The 6919-nt window shown below is 45.3% G+C and overlaps 1 non-coding gene across 1 annotated transcript; it reads right to left on the bottom strand.

Annotated features, from left to right (window-relative positions):
- Positions 1-6071: 6071 nt before the first annotated feature.
- Positions 6072-6143, bottom strand: TRNAH-GUG (transfer RNA histidin (anticodon GUG)). The gene has a single exon. It is a non-coding gene; the product is annotated as a tRNA-His (tRNA).
- Between the last annotated feature and the right edge of the window lie 776 nt (positions 6144-6919).

Raw genomic sequence — 6919 nt, 5'->3', positions numbered from 1 at the left:
GATTTGAAAACGGTTGCTTCATACCAAAAAAAACCATAGCGCCAAGATGTCCTCCTCAATGTCCCTATGAGCGTTATAGTGTTAACAAAGCATACAGCCAGGCATCAACACTCTGTTAGACAGGTTCACAGTCACGCACAGGTAGGTGAGCAGATAGATAAGCAGGCACACAGGCAAAAAGATGGATGGACAGATGAATGGATCAATAGATGGACGGACCTCTCTGTTAAACATGAGTCAAATGTAGGGATGGGCGTAACCAGTGTAACTCACTGCAGTGTAATTACGCGAAATTACAGCAACATTATGCGAGGTTGTACAGAATTACACAAGGCTATTTTCCTGGTGCAAAATACACGCTCAGATCCGAAAGGAACCTGATATACACTTTGCACAAGAAAATCGCTCTAAATGCAACAGAACTGGCACAACAGCCGCTGCTCGTGCTCTTTTCCTCCGCTCTTGGGTAGATGTCTTTCCCCACATTACTCCAAATTCCACAAAGGAGCGTAATTGTGTAATTCCCGATTCGACCACGACTAATAAACTTGGCTTAAGTTTTAAAACTTTCCCTCTAGCTGCCCGGTGATCCGTCGGGTGCGGGATGATGAAGCCAAACGCTGATTGGGTGAGCGCGCCTCTCAGTGTCCTTCTCCGTCGCCTCTTTCTTTCAGACCCTTGGGAGCTCAGTCTTACTTTCTATACAAATATTTATTTTTAGACCTTTTTTCTTCGCGGCCTGAATTGCTGCAAAAACTGATATTTGACTAGCAGGATCCCTTTCAACATTGAAAGCTACTCCGCGTCAGTACAGGAGCCTCGGCGCTGCAGGTACAGGAGACACAGACATCCATCCCTCTTGCTGACCGGGTCCCGTGAAACCAAACTGTAGCTCATACTTTTCACATCAGGACCGCCACAAATGTAAAAGCGCAGAAAGGTGAAATAAATAATAACATTGTTAACGCGTTCTTCAAAGACATTTAATTTCACCGTTGAAATTAGGTTCAAGCTCTTAACTCATGTAAATATTAAGATGTGAGAATAAAAATGCTGCTCAACTGGCGTGAAATTGCCACCCGCAATGCCGTGACTCAGATTTGAGCCGAGGTTGCTGCGGCCACAACGCTGAGTACTAACCACTATACGATCACGGAGAGCTACTTGGGCTCTGAAAAGACTACCCTGGTGTGGCTCTGATAGGCTGAAAAAAGGTCACAGTGTCCGTGGAGTGGATAGATTTAGCGTTTGTTTAAAACCCATCTTTTCAAGTTAGATCAGGGTCTTTTCTTTGAGTAGCAGATCACAGCAAATATTTACCTCTCTGCTTCCAGTGACAAGACTCCCCATAAACCAAGAAGCTCAGACTTCTTAACAAGATCCACCACTCTGCCCTGCAAGTCTCAAGTGTTCTATGACTGCTGGGGTCGGGGAAGTGAACACTGCAAAAACTTAATCCACGGCCGACCAAACTCCTCCAGGCCAGGAGGGGCTCGGAAGAGGCCCCCACATATTGTTGTTTTTTTCTTTTCTGGGTGTCTCTTCAGACACATTCAGCTGCTTGGTGCATACTGCTTTAGAGTTGCATTGTGTGGAATGAAGTGGCGTAAACTTGACTAGCAAACAATGGAGTGGTGATGAATGGAGGGTCATAGAAGGGAGTAGATTGAAGTGCAAAGAGTAGAGTGACGTAATGTGTCATAGAATACAGTGGAATATAATGAAGTGGTGTGCCTTGGCATGGCGTTGAATAGCATTGTGAGGAATGGAGTGGCATAGAGCAGAGTGGGATAGAGAGGAGTGAGGTTGCATAGAATGGCATAGAGTAGCATAGAGTAAAGTAGTGTGGTGTAGAGTGGCATAGTGTGCTGTAGAGTGAAGTGGCATGGAATGGCATAGAGTCAGAGAACAGTGTGTCATGGAGAGGGGTGGCAAAGAATTAGGAGGAGTGGAGTCGGACTGCATGAAGTAGAGTGTTGTGGAGTTGAGTAGCATACAGTCGCGTTGCATGGAGTGACACTGTGGTGTAGAGAGGAGCAGAGTAAAAAGTGGCATAGAGTAGAAAGGCCTACAGGAGAGTAGTGTAGAGTGGCACAGCATAGAGTAGTGTGCAGTAGAGTGGCATAGAGTAGAGCGCATGTAGTGCCATTGAGTGATATTGTGTGAGATGGAGTGGAGTGGAGTACAGTGAAGTGGCATGGAATGAAGTAGTATAGAGTAGAGTGGGAGAGAGTAAACTGGAGTGGCATAGAGTGAACTAGAGTAGAGCGTAGTGGGATAGAGTGGAGTGGCATGGAGTGGAATGGAGAGGCACAGAGTAGGGTAGAGTGCAAAAGTGTGGAATGGCATGGAGTTGAGTGGAGTGGCATAGAGCAGAGTGGCATTCTGTGGGGTGGATTAGAGTGGCATGGAGTGGCATACAGTAGAGTGGAATAGAGCTTAGTGGTGGAGAGTACAGTGGCTTAGAGTGGAGTATAGTAGCATGGAGTAGAGTAGCGTAGAGTAGAGAGGGGTGCAACGGAGTAGAGTGGCATAGAGTTGAGTGGTGTACAGTGGCGTAGAGTAGAATGGGATAAAATAAAGTGGCGTACAGTAGACTGGAGTAGAGTAGCATAGAGTGGAGAGGCATAGAGTGGAGAGGAGTAAAGTAGAGTGGAATTGTATAGAGTAGAGTTCAGTTGAGTATTCTAGAGTGATGTAGAGCAGAGTGGCATAGAGTCACATAAAGTGGCATTCTATGAGTAGGGTGGCGTAGAGAGGAATGAAGGGAAGTGGCATAGAGTAGAGTGGAGTGGAGTAGAGGGGCATAGCAGAGAGTGACAGGGTGGAGTGACATAGAATGGAGTAGCATAAAGTGGAGTGAAGTGGCGTATAGTGGAGTGGCATAGATTAGAGTGGCATAGAGTGGAGTGATAGAGTGGAACAATGTAGATTAGAGTGGAGTAGAACTGAGTAGAGTGGAGTGGTATAGAGTTGCACAGTGTAGAGTACAGTGGCACTGAGGGGAGTAGAGTATAGTCATGTAGAGGAATACAGTGTGAGAAAGTAACTAAAGTGTCAATAGAGACGGCGTTTAGGGTGAAAAATAAGCTGTATGCTTGTCATGAATGTTGGAAAGCACATTGCACATCCAAGAATGATACGAAAACACTTTTAAAATATAAAAAATAGCGTACTGTAGAAAGACGAAAAGAACACATGTACTTGGTCCATCCTCCATGGAGGAATGAACACAAGAAAGGAAGATTCAGTCTATGGGAGCTAAGCAATCGAAATATTGCAAATGTGAGTGACATAGAAAACAATTAATGGTAAGTAACCTATGGGCGTGTGGTAAGCCCACTGAATTCTAAACAATATGTCTCACAGCACATTCACTGTGTACGCAAGACATAAAAAGGTGTGACTAAGAGAATTCTGAGATTTAGAGCTTGACAGCAATTCACAACCCAACCAAACTGAGACCTATATAATAATTTACAACAGAGCCAAAGTACACCTTTTACACCCCCAATGGTGGAGGTAAGATATTCAGCAGACACGTGGTCTCCCAGTGCTAAAGGATTTTGGCTAGATATGAAGTGGGCGAAGTGCCCTGAAAACATTATAAAAGTAGGACACGTGCTATAAGCAGACATCACTTCCTTGGCAAGGCAGAAGAAAGGGCACTTCAGAGGGAAGAAATGAGAGGGCTGAGGAACAGACAGATAGCTCCCCTATGGGCAGAGGTGGCGGGAGCATGGAACACTCCTGACATGACTATGATGACGATGCAGATGGGCCTCTTAACTTGCGGAGTTAGGAGCACGACAAACACACCTCTCCTAGACCTCCCTGGAAGATCATACACTGGGGAGGGTTCCCCTGGGTCCCTTCCCCCCCCCGGCTGGGCCCCATACAGCTGTAGACACACTCACACGATGCGTAGTTAGGTCTCGTTTCTGGGCAAGTTGTTTGGCTTGCTTGTTATTTGTTGTAATAAGAGATGATGAGTACCTGTCGTGCCAGAGCTGGAAATGGTGGCAACCGACCACCCTGCTCCATGGGCATACAGCACTGAACCGGAGACCCACAGGAGGCGCACACCACAGATCACAAGCCTGCTTACAGATTTATGCAAGGAACAGCCCTCAGCGTGGTGGTAACATAATATAATAGCAGTAATGGGTAACTGTTCAAAAGTTGTCATGGAAAGGAGATTCATACAGCTCTGCAACCTGTTACAATCCTGTGAATAATATGTACCATCTGAAATACCAATAAATAAAAAAAATAAAAAATCTGCTGCACAACTTAGGGTAAGGCTGGTGTTGTAGTGGTAGATCTGAGGCCCTAGGAGAGCTGGAGACCCCACAGAGCTACAGCAGCTCAGAAGTCCACTTAGGCTTCATCAGGGACCCGTTTTGTGACTTGAAAACCCATTAATGCAACAATAAGGGGGTGAAGTAAATGTCATCAACATTGCATAAACTGGTGTTCTTTGCAGTTTTTTTAATAAATAACAGCGCCTGGAAGCCCTTCTGACTGTGAAGGTTTGTTTAACAAATAGTGTTGTAACAACATAAAAGAGGGGGAACTGTAAGACAGTTGCACAGATAGAAGGACGGATAGAAGGTTAAACAGATCGTCATAAATAAGCCACATGCACCGATGCATCTGTACAGGTTTGTAGACAGAAAGGCAGGTATGTAGCTGTTAGTAAATCATGGATGAGATATCATCAGCTTCACAGAAACCGCTGTAAATCACACGCGCCTGCTTTAGAAATAACCACGCCACAAAGACCTTGGTAGTCAGCATGTAGGCTTTAAAGTGTTAACATAAACAGAGATGGGCAGAAATAGGCAGTAAGGCAGATACCCAGATTGAAATAGAAAGTAAATAGAAAGCACATGTAGTAATAGACGTGGACCGATAAGTATATAGAGAAGCAGCTGTTGGTACGAAAATGGGAGCACATATGATCAACTTTGTGTGGACTGTCAGGATTTGAAAACGGTTGCTTCATACCAAAAAAAACCATAGCGCCAAGATGTCCTCCTCAATGTCCCTCTGAGCGTTATAGTGTTAACAAAGCATACAGCCAGGCATCAACGCTCTGTTAGACAGGTTCACAGTCACGCACAGGTAGGTGAGCAGATAGATAAGCAGGCACACGGGCAAAAAGATGGATGGACAGATGAATGGATCAATGGATGGACGGACCTCTCTGTTAAACATGAGTCAAATGTAGGGATGGGCGTAACCAGTGTAACTCACTGCAGTGTAATTACGCGAAATTACAGCAACATTATGCGATTTTGTACAGAATTACACAAGGCTATTTTCCTGGTGCAAAATACACGCTCAGATCCGAAAGGAACCTGATATACACTTTGCACAAGAAAATCGCTCTAAATGCAACAGAACTGGCACAACAGCCGCTGCTCGCGCTCTTTTCCTCCGCTCTTGGGTAGATGTCTTTCCCCACATTACTCCAAATTCCACAAAGGAGCGTAATTGTGTAATTCACGATTCGACCACGACTAATAAACTTGGCTTAAGTTTTAAAACTTTCCCTCTAGCTGCCCGGTGATCCGTCGGGTGCGGGATGATGAAGCCAAACGCTGATTGGGTGAGTGCGCCTCTCAGTGTCCTTCTCCATCGCCTCTTTCTTTCAGACCCTTGGGAGCTCAGTCTTACTTTCTATACAAATATTTATTTTTAGACCTTTTTTCTTCGCGGCCTGAATTGCTGCAAAAACTGATATTTGACTAGCAGGATCCCTTTCAACATTGAAAGCTACTCCGTGTCAGTACAGGAGCCTCGGCGCTGCAGGTACAGGAGACACAGACATCCATCCCTCTTGCTGACCGGGTCCCGTGAAACCAAACTGTAGCTCATACTTTTCACATCAGGACCGCCACAAATGTAAAAGCGCAGAAAGGTGAAATAAATAATAACATTGTTAACGCGTTCTTCAAAGACATTTAATTTCACCGTTGAAATTAGGTTCAAGCTCTTAACTCATGTAAATATTAAGAAGTGAGAATAAAAACGCTGCCCAACTGCCGTGACATTGCCACCTGCAATGCCGTGACTCGGATTTGAACCGAGGTTGCTGCGGCCACAACGCAGAGTACTAACCACTATACCATCACGGCGAGCTACTTGGGCTCTGAAAAGACTACCCTGGTGTGGCTCTGATAGGCTGAAAAAAGGTCACAGTGTCCGTGGAGTGGATAGATTTAGCGTTTGTTTAAAACCCATCTTTTCAAGTTAGATTAGGGTCTTTTCTTTGAGTAGCAGATCACAGCAAATATTTACCTCTCTGCTTCCAGTGACAAGACTCCCCATAAACCAAGAAGCTCAGACTTCTTAACAAGATCCACCACTCTGCCCTGCAAGTCTCAAGTGTTCTATGAGTGCTGGGGTCGGGGAAGTGAACACTGCAAAAACTTAATCCACGGCCGACCAAACTCCTCCAGGCCAGGAGGGGCTCGGAACACGCCCCCACATATTGTTGTTTTTTTCTTTTCTGGGTGTCTCTTCAGACACATTCAGCTGCTTGGTGCATACTGCTTTAGAGTTGCATTGTGTGGAATGAAGTGGCGTAAACTTGACTAGCAAACAATGGAGTGGTGATGAATGGAGGGTCATAGAAGGGAGTAGATTGAAGTGCAAAGAGTAGAGTGACGTAATGTGTCATAGAATACAGTGGAATATAATGAAGTGGTGTGCCTTGGCATGGCGTTGAATAGCATTGTGAGGAATGGAGTGGCATAGAGCAGAGTGGGGTAGAGAGGAGTGAGGTTGCATAGAATGGCATAGAGTAGCATAGAGTAAAGTAGTGTGGTGTAGCGTGGCATAGTGTGCTGTAGAGTGAAGTGGCATGGAATGGCATAGAGTCAGAGAACAGTGTGTCATGGAGAGGGGTGGC

Source organism: Pleurodeles waltl, chromosome 12, assembly GCF_031143425.1.
Source record: "Pleurodeles waltl isolate 20211129_DDA chromosome 12, aPleWal1.hap1.20221129, whole genome shotgun sequence".
In the NCBI taxonomy this organism is placed as follows: Eukaryota; Metazoa; Chordata; class Amphibia; order Caudata; family Salamandridae; genus Pleurodeles; species Pleurodeles waltl.
Note: the sequence above shows the minus strand (reverse complement) of the source record. Positions and strands in the feature narration are given on the sequence as shown.